This window comes from Phytophthora cinnamomi (genome assembly GCF_018691715.1).
Source record: "Phytophthora cinnamomi strain GKB4 chromosome Unknown Contig24, whole genome shotgun sequence".
NCBI lineage: Eukaryota > Oomycota > Peronosporomycetes > Peronosporales > Peronosporaceae > Phytophthora > Phytophthora cinnamomi.
In genome coordinates this window covers 852129-868016 of record NW_027150957.1, presented here as the reverse complement: position 1 = coordinate 868016, position 15888 = coordinate 852129, and positions in this window count along the sequence as shown.

The following is a 15888-nucleotide window of genomic DNA, read 5'->3' as shown; positions in this document are numbered from 1 at the left end:
TACCGTGGCTCGTAGGTGAATCTCCCCTGGTGACCGAAAACATCGCCGTGCTCAAGTTCACATAGTTCTAACTGCGACTTCTTCCATTCCGCGCTCACAAGAGACCGGCAAGTGTCCCAGGGTGAATCCCACATTTCTTCCTGTTCACATCTCCCATCGTTTTCATTCCCACCGTGTGCTTCGAGAATCTCTCCCTGACGCTCTGGCCGCTGTGGCGATGATTGAAACATCCTACCGGAGGTTTTGGAGATGGAGACACGGCCTTGCAAAATAAAGTAGAGCGCACGGTCGTGGCTAGTTACATCCACATCTTCCTCCTGTTCCATAAAGATAGGTGTCCTCGCGGGCAAGCGACCTTGGGGGCTTAGCACAAGCTCGCGACACAGAAGCTTGCATACCTCCGGATGCAGCGTAGCGCAAACAGAGAATCGCTTCTGCATGAGGTCGATAAAACATTGAAGATCACTTCCACTTCTTTCGGAGGGAGAAAGTCTCGCAACGGTTAAGCAGCGCTGGATTGTCCATGCGGTTAGCGCATCTTCCACCTCTCCTTCCTCCTCTGGACCATTTGCATCGTGCTGGTTATGGTCCCTTTCTTCGATGTCGAGCTCTTCCGGTAATTCGCCCGCATCGTCGTTGTGGACGATTTCATGTGGAGCCGATTTCTTGGGGGAGGCAGCACGTTTAACAGTTTGGTACAAATGCTCTGCGGTAAACATCGCGTTCTCTTCCGTCAAGGCTGCCGGCGAAGCTGTTTCTGCACATCTCTGGACGAGAACGTAGTCTTGAGCCGCCTTCTCGAAATCCCCATTTTTTCGATATGCTGCTGCTCTCTGTCGATAGAATACTATCGGTGTTGACTCGATGCTTGGGCCCGAGATCTGAATGCTTTCAGGAGCGGAAGTAGTACACGGGGCATCTTTATCTTTGGTGACAGCGATAGCGCGGGAGAAATACTCAATGGCTTTCGGTATTTTCTCGGCACGCATACACAGGTTGCCCATGTTGTAGTAGGCAAGTGCGTGCTGACCACCAGAAAGCTTCTGTACTTGCTTGTAAGCTGCCAGCGCTTGGGCATATTGGCCTGTTCTTTCCAAACACACAGCTAGATGAAACTTTGCCTCGATTTCGTTTGGCCTAGCGGTGGACAAGCGTTTGTAGAATTGTATGGCTCCGTCATATTCACCGTTCGCGCGGGCCTGGAAAGCTCGGACTCGGAGTCGCTCTGTAGCGTTCATTGCAGCAGTTGTTACTACGCGGGCCCGCGACAACATGGCAATAGTATTTGTTTCCAGCGCCCCGATAGTCTTCCTTTCCCTCCCAAGCTGCCCTCGCGGTTCCACACTTCGACCGATCAGTGGATCCACATATTGTTCCTGATTCCGTTCACGCCGAATTGCTTCTTGAATCGCTACAGTTGCTGTTCTCGGCGTGAGAAGCTCTACATTGTCATGATGGCGAATTTCGCTCTTGATGCTTCGGCTCGTGGCAGGACGCTTAGGTAACTTTGTGCTTTCAGTGATAGAAACTTCTCGAGCAGTAGCTGGTCGTGAAGGATGGAGTGGTCGGTGTTGACGTCGATTATCAGCTGGATGAGGTGCGGACGTCAAAAATGCCCACTGCGTGGTGGCAGGGTAAGACAGTTCTTGTCGAATTCGACGGTGAGTGTGGGCTGAAGCCCCACGTGAAGGTTTCGACGATGTGTCATCGAGGTACGCTCGTGTTGATGGAACACACCCGGAGGATTCTGAAGCTAATGGAGGCCCCACTTCGTGTGTCATGTTCGGTGTACTTAAATGCTGCTGTTGTCCGCTTGGATTGGAAGTCTGTCATAGAAACCATGTCTCGACTCCTCCTATTCTTGGTGTTGTAGCCCCTCTACGTTTTCTTTTCCAAACTATCTGGAGACACCACGCAGGACAAGACAGAAAAGAGATGAGATGGCTTCTTCCATTCCAACAGCAGTAGGCGATCTCGACGACGACGAGCTAGAGAATGCAGTATTTCACGAGAAACAAGGGGTAACGGGCGAGGCACCCTCTCCGACGATTTCGGGCTTGCTGTGTTGCCTGCGCAATCGCTGTCTCCGTGGGACGTGTGTGGTTCTTCCGTGCTTAGTTTTCTTGTTGGTGTTCGGGACTCTCCCATCGAGTACAACCACCAGCACAAGACGGCTTTTCCTGATTCTGGCCATCGTTCCGCCGGCCATTTACGTCTTTCTTGCAATGTTCACGGTTATACTAGCGTACTGCACGCAGGTCTGCCTTGACGCAGACAATGCTCGTTCCGCCCACCATTATTTGAACACACGGAATCAACAAATGAAAGTTGCTGTGACGACAGGTCAGAAGCTGCAGAGTAGCAACTTTCCGGGTCGATTTTCTCTGTTTCTTCAGGCTGCACGATCGGGAGATACACGAACTGCACAGCTATGTTTGGGAAATGAGCAGAACGTCGATGAAGTGGATCATTTGGGGAGAACGGCGCTTCACTGGGCAGCCCTGTCGGGATCGGATGAGGTTTTGTCGTTACTGCTGAGAAATGGCGCGTCAATCGACCAGAAGGACACTTTGGACGGGCTGACTGCGCTCCACTACGCCGCTTTCTACGGTCATATCAAGACGACTCGACTTCTGGTCGCTGCTGGAGCTTCATTAACACTCATGGACAACCGCAAGATGAATCCGCTGCAGCTTACTGAGATGGCTAGTCTCAAACTCGCAAGTGTCCAGCCGACACACCAAATGATCATCAAATACCTTCGTGGTGTCATGAAGGACGATGTCACGCCGCCACTTGAGCATATTGCAGGCCTGACTGTTCTCCGCCTCGTCGAGCGTCAAGTGAACAATCTCCCGCAAGCCAAATAAAATGTAAGACCAAATCGTGGAAATCAACAAATGTTTATTGGTCGCCTAAACTGTGCTAAGGTATTTCAGAGGTTTGAAAAACTATTGCTTGGCTTGAGTAGTGCTGTCCACCATTGAAGCAGGCTGCCTCTCAAGTATGAGCTGGACGAGCTGAGGATAGCGCCATCGACAGGACCGTCCACTTATTGTTGTCTTCCAAATCCACGTCTGCCCCACGGTCTAACAAGATGCGAAGTGGTTCCAGGCGGTTGTACATTGCAGCCACGATCAAGGCCGTGCAGCCTGTGTTGCACTGGATGTTGGGATTGGCGCCTCGATTCAGTAGCAATTGTACGATGCTCCCATGACCGTTCCTCGCCGCGATGTAAAGTGGAGTATTGCCGTCCTCGTTCGGTTCATCCATTTGAGCTTTCGCGTCAAGCAGTACACGCACAACACCCACATACCCTTTCTCGGATGCAATTCGCAATGCTGTCGCTTGAAGGGGGCCTTTAGCGTTGATGTCAGCACCATGCGTGAGCAGAAGCTTGGTGACATCGACATGACCGCTAACAGCTGCGCACATGAGAGGACTCCAGCCAGCATAGTCAGTAACATTCACTGAAGCTTCAGCCCCCAAAAGGGTGGACGCGATCTCCATCATTCCGTGTTGGCATGCAATCCCCAGAGCGGTGCTGCCCTCATGAGCCCGAGCCTCGATGTTTGGCTTGTATCTTACGAGAAGTGTAACCATGGCCGCGAATCCCTTCTTGGTGGCGATCAGCAAAGGCGTGAATTCGTCATTTGCAGCGATATCAACCGCTGCACCAGCATCCAACAGTATTCTAGCCACCGCGAGATGTCCTCTACCCGCCGCGACCTTCAGGGCTGTCGATCCACTTGGAGTTTTTGCGTCTACATTGGCACCGTGGGCTAGCAATAACCCCGCAATATCTACCCGATTCAACCTTGCTGCAACAATCAACGATGTCCACCCCTCGGCATTCACGACATCGACACTGTCACCATTCTGTAGAGCGCTCACCACGTCGGATCGACCTCCACATGCACATGCATCGTGAAGCTCCATTCAACTGTAGAAGTGACATGTGCAAACCATACCATACCATACCATACCATACCATACCATACCATACCATACCATACCATACCATACCATACCACAGAATAGAGTTCAGTTGAAATTGAGGTATGTTGGGTTAACTGGAGAATACTTCTTGCCACACCCTGAATACTTCTCGAACGTTGCGTACACTTGCTATTCTAAACAAGACCGGATATCAAACATCGCTCGTGTGAGGAATCCTTGCCGAGGATCAATACACAAGCAAAACCACAATATGGTCGCAGTTTGTCTAGATGCCCCGCCCCATCTAATGAGTATAATGTGGGCCATATTAGAACAGTAGAATCCGAAAGGTTTGCACCAAATACTCCTTTGCGTGCCACGCCCCCACACCGCGTGGGGGTTTTATTTGAGTTGCAGTTGTGCCCTAGGTAGATATTATCTGCTCAGGGCATAACTGCAAATAAGGCAGACAAGTCAGTAAATCACATGGCGTGCCTTGAATTACATCCTAATAAGATGATCCTCCGCCCTCCACCACGGAATCCACGCTTGCCAACGCCAGGTAGTACTCACCCTTAACGCGATCATTTCGGCTTCTTCCATCTCGCGCTCATCTCTCGAAGTTCTTCGGCGATGCTTCTACGCTTAAGCATCAAGACGCTCGCCAGCCCCGCCAACACCAGAACAATCTTTTGCAATGGTTACCATATCCAAATTCCTGCCCAGCTTGGAGTGTTTCCCCCTGGTACATTTACGTGCGCGCAACTTCTCAGACTTGTCAACAAAATCCAACTCAACAATGATGAGGAGGATGCCATGGACGAGACGGAGACCGATGACACCGAAGTAAACGCTTCTCTTACACCGGTCAAACTTCGCTACACAGTTCCAGCGGAATGCGGCTGTTCCAACGTTGGGTTTGCTGACGATGGGGGCGAAGGGGAACACTGCACTGACAGTGTAGCTGACTCCAAGTATCAAGTCACCTACTCCGATTCAAGCTGCGTCCAAGGAACTTTTGATCCAAGCACCAACGCTAACTGTAAAGGAACGTCTGGTACCTACACGACTTGCACTCTCACTTTCGAAGTCGATTCGTCCAAGTCCAGTTTCTCGGAAATTGAAGAAAATGATGTCTCTCCGGAGGGTGTTGACGCGGAATCGCTTGCTGACGACCCGACCGCCGAAGATGGAGAAGAGCCATCTACGCGTGTTCTTGCTCAAGACGCTGTGGCTCGATCGGTTACCGACCCAGCAAGCGCGAGTGCTCCTCGCTTTGCTGTCCGCTCCTTGCTCACGCTCGCTGTATTGGCGGCACTCGCTCTTCAGTAAGCAGCGAAAAGGAAATGACGGTCTGGGCGTGAAGATCTTGGTTGAGGTAGTGAACACTGTCACAGAGCACTCGCACTACTGCACCGTAATGAAGGTCAAATTGTGTGCAGATCGCATTCCCATTCATTTGCACATGCCGTCGGAGATAACCTCGTTTTGTTTATACCTTTGTGCGTGCGAATCTAATACCTGATGGCGTTGTTGGCGTCCTCCGCAGCGAGCGGGTACAAAGGTCCACTAACTCCGCTAACGGTCGGATTACAATCTACCCATGACCAGATCACCCCTAGAGAACCTGCTTCGGTCACATCCATAAGTTGAGTTGAATACACTGTTCCGGGGAATGCTCGAAAAGACTCGGCGGATCCGTTCCTGATCCTCTCTAAATCGTCACAGTAGGCCGTACCACCAGCATATATTGATCGGGGAACCCCACGTATGCTAGTACGTCCAAGGAGACCATCCACCCACGGCCAAAAGAACGATATATCCGTGCCTGCGGAAAAAATGGTGGTAAGTGTGGACGAAAGCTGGGTCACATTTTGAGGAAGTTCTCGGATGCCAGTATCTCCGATCCCTAAGTCTGTCAAACCTTCGATCTCAAAGATTTCAGGAGGAAGCTCACTGATAGGGTTACCTCCGAGAGAGAAGTAGGCCGGCATAATTCGTAATAGTGATGGTGGTACGGTATGTAACTGACTGTACTCGATTATGACGTACGTTCCTGGAAACCACTTCAAATCAAGATCGTCTGGCAAGTCCCGTAGGTTTGTGATACAAAACTCAAAATCGCGGAGGTTAAATGGCAACTCCGAGGATTGAAAGCCTGCCGGCAATATTCCGTCTGTCATGTTGACACGCACTAGCATAAGTGAGAGAAATTCGGGATGATTGGTATTCGTAATTGCTGCCGAGCCGCTCCAATTGATAATTGTTGAGTTGTAGACTTTGATGCTGATCAGTTGGTGGAATTCATTGAACGTATCGGGAACATCCAGTAGAGGGCAGTGCTTAATGACCATCAGCACAGCTGAAGAACCGTCAAACTCGCGCCATTTGGCGTCAACTTCGTCTTGGTGGCCAATGATACCCAACCGATGACAATCCAGAGACACGAGAAAGCAATAAGGTACTGATACTGCCCACGGTCGAACTTGTAGTGTGCACTGATCTAAAGCAGACGGAACCGATGCGTGAATGTGGAGTCCGAGCACAGCAGCCCCCCACAGAAAAAGCAACAGGTGCATTCCGTGCATTATATAGTGTGAGATTTTGGTCTTCATCTTGTCGATTGCGTTTCCGGGCAGCATCTGTACGGACGGAGGATCTGGATTGACATTGGATTTCACTGGAAGTGTTTTGAGAATATTTGGTTTAGATTTGGCATTGGGTTTTACTTTCACCGTTTTAATAATATTTGGCGGCGAGTTCGAAAAGTTAACCACTCGATTTCTAATCCGTGAAGGACACTGCAACAGTTCCTTCATGTTTGTAGTTGTGATTACTAATCCTAGCGAGTATATTACCCGACTAGCTAGATCGGACCACGAGACAACCACCACCATTTGGAACTCATTGAGCGCGCGGGCAGTCCATTCATCGTTGTACCAAGGGTTAACTCCAAAATCTCTCGTCTCTGGGTCATACTGACCAATGTAGCTCAGAACCACAATAATTGTCACTCCCATGGAAGAAATGAGGTCAAGCATGCAATCACATGCAAGACTCGTAAAACGGTTGCGAGCTTCGTTTCGATAGAACAACGCATAGATAATCGCGGAGGACCAGCAATTGAGAACAAGGGCAATCACGTAAAAACGATTGAGTAGCACACTTGGTAGGAAACGGCGCATCCGATAGGCTTGTATAGTCTGTAGTGCCGTCTCGACTAGCTCTCGGGCGATTGTAATGCCGTGAAAATGCTGTCCGTTGGCGCCTAAAAGGCCATATCGGTTGATGACTTGCGAAGTCACATGGTTATACTGCTGCGTATCTTGGAGTTCACCCGAGCGGAAAGCTTCATAGCTTGCGACTCGGTGACGCTCGTTCTCATACTGCGCTTACTCGGTCTGCTGAGATTCATCACAAAGTTGGAGTCGCCCCATGGCGTGAATGCCAACTTGCGCAGCCAGAGCGAACTTCCAGCCATCGAAAAAAGGCACACCGCATGAGCTAACACCATAAGGATGTAGACGATTCGTATGACGCCGTAGCAATGTGGCGGCATGCTGCCATGATAAAGTTCTTAGACAGCCTCAGCTCCCCAGTTCAAGTTAAACTTACTAGTAGTTCAAAGAGCACCAACTTTTCTTAGACCAGCCTCTGAGTGTCCACGGAATCACTTTTGCCTACGAAAACGGTTTTCAGGAAACGGTGACAACACGATGGCATCCACATGATAGACAACATAATATTCATAGCTGCGTCATATCCGCTAGTAGCGAAGACATTGGTCCCGGGTGGACCTCGCAAGGAGCTTCCACTGATCTACGAAGGACCACTGCATCCTCAAATCGTTGGCTTTTCTGCCCAAATCAAGCCGAATCATTCAGCTCGAATCATTCGATCAGCGTCATTCGAGTCGAATGACGCTGATCTCCTTCTTGCGGATCGTCCTATCCTGTGGACCCAGCCACTTCGAGTTTGGAGATCTTCAACGCACTGCGCCAAATCTGGCCAAGACCGCCAAAGTCGCCATGCCCAAGCCGAAGCCCGCACAGGCCAAGCCGGCGACGAAGGAGCAGGAGACAGCTCAGCGAGCGCTCACTTTCAAGCGCGAAATGGCAACGGACAGCTTGACCTGGACTACAGTCACGACAGAAGAAGTTACGGCAGAAACTACGGAAGTAGTTACTGACCCTGAAATCGATGAGACTCCAGATCGTTCGACACCTTCGGAGCAACGCAGCTGAAGGACGATACGAAGCAGTTAGTTCAGCAGAACAATGGAATAGTACTGCATGGCCCAAATTCAAACTGAAATCTCTTCTGGTTTTACAAACGCAGAGCGAATTGTACCTTTGTACCTGGAACTTACAGGAATGGACCGACCATTGATGCGGGTCTTCTCTCCAGAATCAACTGAACGAGCTCAGGGTATCCGCTAAAATACGCCATCGACAGCACCGTCCAGCCACCCGAATCCTGTAAGTCCACATCCGCGCCCGTGTCAAGGAGGATGCGAAGAGACTCGACGTGGTTGTACATGGCTGTCATGATCAAAGGTGTGCAGCCCGTTTGGGACTGGCGGTTCGGATCCGCACCTCTGTTGATTAGTAGCTGCACGATCTCACCGTGACCTTGCTTTGCTGCGATGTACAGCGGGGTCGTACCGTCGTCGCTGGGTTCATCCATCCAAGCTCCTTCGTCTAGTAGGTCCTGCACAATCGATAAGTGTCCCTTGTCAGCAGCAATTCGCAACGCTGTTGATTGTCGGGGACCCTTAGCATTAATGTCTGCCCCCCATGCGAGCAGAAGACGAACAACGTTGTCATGGCCGCCCAGCGCGGCGGACATCAGCGGGCTCCAGCCGTCGTTGTGCGCTACGTTCACCGTTGCACCGCTTTCGAGCAGTATAGTCGCCATCTCTAAATTTCCCAGCCGGCACGCAAAACCGAGAGCAGTAATTCCCTCCCGCGAGCGCGCATTGACCCGCGGCTTATAGTCCATAAGGAGCTTCACAACTGCTGTGTGGTCGTTCTTGGAGGCGAGAAGCAGCGGCGTGTAGTAGTCGTGACCTGGAATGTCAACAGCGGCTCCACCATGCAACAGCATCCGCGCGATAGGTAGGTAGCCTTCTCCCGCGGCCACTTTTAAGGCCGTTGATCCGTTTGGTGTCCTCGCGTTGACGTTCGATCCATAACGCAGCAGCACCTTCACAGCGGCGTCGTGTTCGTAGTATGCTGCTGCGATTAACGGAGTCCACCCCTTCGAATTCGTTGCCTCTACGTCGGTGCCATTCTTGAGTGCTCTCTCCACGTCGATGCCATTTCCACGAAGACAGGCATCATGGAGGTCCATTGTGTATGGACTTGTTAAGCACGAACTCAGCGCGAGCGGATCTTTCAGAAATACCGGTACCCCTCCCGCTCAAAATGATTTCCACAGCAAAAATCAGGATATAGCTATGCAAACAGGACACAGCCACCTCCCACCTGCTCATATTCCAGAATCTGCACTCCAGATTGGCTTGCCAGGACGGACAACGAGCACATTGACCCCCGCGAGTTCTAAGCTCAGCGAGCACCACCTCTGAATCAGGTTTGACGCCGACTGAGGCGTGAGGTCTGCGGTCCCAACAAGGACACCGCTCCTCAGAGTAGGCATGGCTGAAAGACAACAGTTAGTTGCCGGGCTCAGTGCCGCGACAGGCTACTGTGGAGGTGCTTGAGCGAAGGTCGATTCACAAAGTGAGCGACTCGCACCAACACAGCAGCCAGACAAATATGTATAAGCAGTATTAAGCAAGCAGTGAGCTATAGTAAAGCTAAGTAACTATTGTCGCCGTTGGTCCGCAGCCAACCAGCCCAACGTGGCTACATGCAGTAGTCCACAAATGGGCGACGATCTCGCATATCTTCAGCAGCCGCAATGCATCCGTAGATACACAGTCCCCAACAGTGTACTCTACACTCCCACTTGATCTCGTCGGCAGGTCTCGTAGCAGGAACGAACGGCGAGAGCACACAACCCGCAGCAATGCGGTATAGCGAAAGCAATAAGCATACACAGTAGTAAGGCTGATCGCACGACCAAGCTTCGTCTACGAGCAGCAATAGTTATTCGATTGATGTAAGGGCAATCTGGCTGCAAGCCAATGCTGCCACATCCGTTCCTCACAGTCTGGAGTCGGGCAGGATAGCTCGATGCACGGTTTGTAGTAGCACATTCGCCCTCCCACTTGTCCTTAGAGGATTGTATTGCCGTAGTGCCACCTTGTACAATCTTCAGTACTTTCATTGCAGAGCGGAACTTTGCAAACTTCACATGTCCAAGTGGCTTCGTCATACAATCCGCAATCATATCGTCAGTTCTATTGTGGCGCGTCATCAAGCGTTTATCCTCCATACAGTGCCGAACGAGGTGGAAACGGTTCTCAATGTGCTTAGTCTTCGAGTGCTTTCCCGGTTTCTCGGATAGGTAAATACTTCCTTTGCTGTCACCCAGTAGCAGTGGTGTAGCATGTTTCCACCGTAGCTCAGTACACAAACCAACAAGCCACAAAATATCTTGGCCCCCTCGCACATTGCAACATACTCAGCTTCTGTAGTGGATTGAGCATTAATGCCTTGTTTTCGTGACGCATATGATATCACATTCCCATCAAGCATTGTGATGTAGGCACTCACACTTAGCGGTCCACAGGATCATTAGCATAGTCAGCATCGGTGTATGCGGACACCAAGACGTCCAACTTCGGCGAAATGTCCATCACAAGGCCGTAGTCTCGCGTGGACTGCAGGTAGCGAAACACTCGCTTGGCCTTGGCGTAATGAGTGTAATCAAAATTGGCAAGATGCGTGCCAAGTGTGCGCACAGCATGTGCAATGTCCGGCCGCGAGGCCGACACCAGGTACTGCAATGCACCCACAAGTTCGCGGTATGGCAGCGGTTCGCCTTTGAGTGGGTGTTTAACTGTAAGCTCTGTCGCTCTTGCATGTTGAACCGTTTGAGAATCGCGACGATGTACTGCTGCTGAGAAAAAACCACTTGACGCCTCGGGCGATCGATAAGAATCTCTACTCCTAACAGGTACTTCACTGAGCCAATGGTTGTCAACTCAAATGAGTGTTGCAACTGGTCGGCTGTAATTGCACAGTCATCCGGTAGTCCCATGACCAGCAGATCGTCCACGTAGACAGTAAGCAATTGCACGACCTCAGCATTCACGCGCTTCGCGTACAAACCATAATCGGAATCTAAGCGCTCAAACCCCATTGTAATCAGCTTTTCATGCAGCGTGCGGTTCCAAATATTCGGAGCTTGCTTCAGCCCGTACAGGGACTTCAGCAAGAGGCACACATAGTCAACACTGTCCATTTGAAAGCCTTGCGGTTGCTCCATGTAGACTGTCTCGTTTAGGGCTCCGTACAAGAACGCAGTCTTGACGTCGTACTGCAGTACAGCCCACCCACGCTGCAGCGCGTAGTAAATAGCAGCGCGTATGGTTTCGAAACGAATTACTGGCGCGTAAGTTTCAGTGTAGTTCACCCCTGCAACTTGCTTAAATCCATGAATGACCAGCCGCGCCTTGAAGCGCTTAACAAATCCTTGTTCGTCTCGCTTGACTGCAAAGACCCACCTGCAGGTAATGATTCGATGCCCTTCAGTTTGTTGACGCCGAACCAGTTTCCATGTTTTGTGCTCACGCAGCGAGCGCAGCCCGGCCTGCATGGCAAGCTCCCATTCTCGCCAGTAGGGACTCGCACGAGCTTGCTTGTAGGTGTTGGGAACTGCCATTTTTGACGCATGCAAGCGAACATGGTTCACAACGTAGTCGCGCAAGCGAACATTCGACCTCGTCGCACGACGAGGTCGTAGTATGTAGGATGGCGCAGGTGATGACTTTCTGAGTTCAAAATCTTCGTCAGCAGTCGGCGTCGAGTATCGGGTTCGTTTTCTTGTATTGTGCTTGCGATTGCATGTTTCACGTGATTGCTGAACATCGGATTGCACGCTTTCGTCTGAAGCATGCGTTGAATGTGCCTTCCCATTGTCCATTGGAGCCGAATTCACATCGAGGCTAGACACGTGCTCGCCAGCCTTTAACTCTGGAGGCAGCACAAGCTCCAAGTGATTTCGGGATGTTGCATCACGGTGTGCGATTTGCCGTGTCAAAAGCGAGTCCACACCCATTCGGATTCGCACTACCGGTATGGTGCTAAGCAAATCATGCATACCGTCACGAAATACATTCAGCAATAGACTCTCAACGTAGGTCCCATCAACCGAATAGCCCTTGTGAAACTGGATGTGCTCCCGTCGATGAGTGTTGATCTTGCCCTCTTGCAGGTCAATCACTTTGCAGCCTTTTGTTTCTACACTATAGCCCAACAGTAGGCCCATGGCAGCGCGTGGGCTGAGCTTCTCCTTCCGCGTACGGGACTCTGCAGGGATATGCGCTTGTACTAGGCAACCCCACGTTCGTAGCTCTGCAAGCTTCGGCGGAGACCCATAGAGCATTTCGTGCGGAGATTTCGTTCCGAGTGGTTTCGTGGGCAATTTGTTCAATGTCGCCACGACATGCAGCAACGCCTCACCCCAGAGCAAATTGGGTAGGCCAGTTGCTTCGAGTGCAGCTCGAATTCGAGGCAGTACAATTCCATTCGCACGTTCTACAATGCCATTTTCTTGTGGTGAAAATGAATTCGTTGTTGATTGTTCGATCCCGTTTGTTTCACAAAACGCCAGCAGCTCGTTGCTCAAGAATTCACCACCTCGATCTGAATGCAGAATTACAACTTCCGTCTTCTTCTTAGAGAAGCGCGTGTTCAGTTGGAGTACCAGTATCTGAACTAGTCCTGCTGCCTCGCTCTTCTGTGACAGCAGGAAGACCCATTTGTAGCGAGTATACTCATCCACGACAAACAGGAACATGGTCTTTCTGTCCACTGTCTCTTCATTCACCGTGCATATATCCATAGAGAGTTTAGCAAGTGGTTCAGTAGCGCGCTCGAGATCCCTAGCATAGGTCATCCTCCGAGACTTGGCAGAACAGCATGCAACACAGTCATAGAAGCATTAATTTTAACTCCAAAGTCAAATCCCTTGTTCACCATCTGGTTGATGGCGTGCGTGTTGAGGTGCCCGAGTCTGTTGTGCAACAACTTCATCGGGTTCTCCGTCGCCTTAGCATCAGCGACAGCCATGACTTTGCAGCAGTCAGGCTTCTTCATACGCAGGCGATAAAGCTTGTCAACGCGTTCAAATCGTAGCGTAGTGTCGCCCTTGGTCAGTCAGGCGATGCACTGCCCAGGGCTGGAGTATGACAAAGCGAAGCCATTTTCTTGCATGTAGCCCTGGCTCAGAATATTGACGGGCGGCTTCTCCGAGTAAATCACTTCATCAAGCAGTCTGTCCTCAATATACCCCGTTGCATGGTTCATTGGGCGAAAGAGCACCGAGCCATGCACGCTCAGTGTCTCGCGAGAACCGTTGGCAAAGAGTAGTTGCGGTAGTTTCGAAGCTTCCAAAAACTCAACAAACAGCGCTAAGTCCACACAGATATTCACTTGAGAGCCAGAGTCCAAGATCCATTCGAGTTCATCAGCAGGAACATCACTTGCAGGAGCAAAGCAGCCTATCGCAAAGGCATTGCGATAACCAGGTCCATAGTTTTCCCGGTGGCGAGCAGGGCCAGAAGCATTCCAGTCCCACCCGTAGCTGCCTCGGCCGTCATTGTTCTGGAACGGCTGTTCGCGCTGTTCGCGTCGGTCATCTGCAAATGACCACTGATAACCATACCCATACGGGCTTTCACGGTAGTTATCACCGGAATAGTGCGGGGGGCATAGCGACCGACATAGTTATTGCCAAATCCGGGTCCTCGTTCACCACGCAATGTCATGTCTGCAGCAGGCGGACGTCGGTCACCAGCATCCAGTGCCTTAAAATGTCGGGGAGCTTGTATTGGCGCAGGCGCAGGCGATAAAGGAGGAGACGTGGGCGACCATGGCCCGTCAGCATTTTTCCTATAGGAGGCAATGGCCTCGACAGCCACCTTGCCAAACACCTTTTTCACCATCGCAGTAGTCATAGTTTCCCAGCCAGGGTGAGTAACTGAGTACATGTCCACCAAACTTAGACCAACAGCTGACACAACTTCTGCACGTGTCACGAGATCCTCCGATTGTACTGCGCCCACTGACCCTGATGACTGCAGCAGCGTCATCGTCGCTGTGCTTGGGCGCTCAGCAACCGCAGCAACACTAGCCTCGGGCTGCTGCACCACCCTTGCAGCAATTTGGGATTCTTGCACCAACTCCACTTGGCGCCCGCGTGTAGGTGCTGCTGCCGCAATAGTAGTCATAGCCCCTAATCCTCCCACTGGCTGCGGGCCAATTGTAGGTGTCGAAGCGATCGAAGCAGTGCTGGGGCCGGCAATAGTAGTAGCAGCCTTTTCTTCAGTCGAGTCTGCGGTAATTGGCTGTGGTTGGTCGTTTACCAACGCAGCTCCCGCAAAAGAGCGAACGTTCTGCACAGCACGGCGCTTTTGGTCGCGTTTCGCCCGTGACGCGGCTTGCTCGGCAGTCATTGGCATTGGGCACTCCGGGTCGCCATACCAGTGGCCCTTTGCCTTGCAATTTGCGCAGGTAGACTCAGCCTTTTGTTGCTCAATTGTCTTGCGCGGTGCATGCCCTTTATCACTCTTCTTCCTCTTTTTGCTATTGCGACCCTTGCCCTGGTCATGCATGCCTACGCCATGCACTTGGCGTGTAGGTAGGCCGCGCGATCCGTCGCCAGCGCTAGCGCTTCCCTGTTGGCGAAGCTGCTGGTGACTCTGCTCAGCGGTCCCCAGCTATTGCACAGCGGCCGGGAGACTGAGTTCTCGAGGGTGATGTTCGCCCAACCACAGCGTGTGGTCCATTGCCAACTGCGGGAACACCAGTAGTGCATTTGATAATAGAAGGTCCGCCAATTAGCAGTCTTCCATAGCCCCACCGTTGTCCACCATGACACGACGCCTATGCTCCATATCTTGCACATACTTGTCTACAGTCACAGAGACCTGCAGTCTGCGGTTGTACATTTGTGCCTTCAGATACGTAGGGTTGACACCATTTCCCTGCTCAAAATGGGCACGAATTTCAGTCCAGAGCTGCGAAGGAGCATCCACGCACGGCTCGAAGCGCTCCACATCCAACGTGCACCGCAGCTGCACGCTGAGCGACAAAGCCAACGTCGTGAAGGCCTTGCCGCTGCGTTTCACCCATGTCGATAGGTACTGCAAGTTTGAGCTGGCGGGGGCCTCGTCGAAGCGCTCCGAGCCGAAAGTCATACTCCCTAGCGAGTTCATCGTGAAGTTGAGGCGCACGTCCGTTTTCCAGTCTAGGTAATCGCTGCGCTGGGCTAGTTTCATTAACTGGATGGGCGGAAGTGTGTGTGCACGCTTGGGTACGGGTACGTCGTCAAGCACGACGTCGGTCAGCGAGTACACAGGTCTTCGCAGCGACTGTGGGTGCGGGGAGGGCTGGAGAGGCTCAGTCGCGGAATGATCTCCCCCCTCGCTTGGCGCCGACTGGTTGGCCGACTGTGGGCGGAGGGTCGCAGTTTCGACCAATGGCAAGTGGGATGGCAGCTGGTCGGCCGACGACCTTGGGGCTTGCAGTGGGACAGCATGTCCACGTGCCAGGTACTGTCGAATGGCTTCAAGCAACAATCTATTCCCTCCTTGAGTTGCCTGACCTTCTATTGGCAGTTCTTCAGTGTCAAGCTGCGCTGCGAGCGCAGCTGCAGCATCGAGTGTAGGAGTTGAGCCTTCAGTTGCAGCACTTGCCCGCGTTGGGCTCATAACCTGAGGCGTGAGGTCTGCGGTCCCAACAAGGGCACCGCTCCTCAGAGTAGGCATGGCTGAAAGACAACAGTTAGTTGCCGGGATCAGTGCCGCGACAGGCTGCT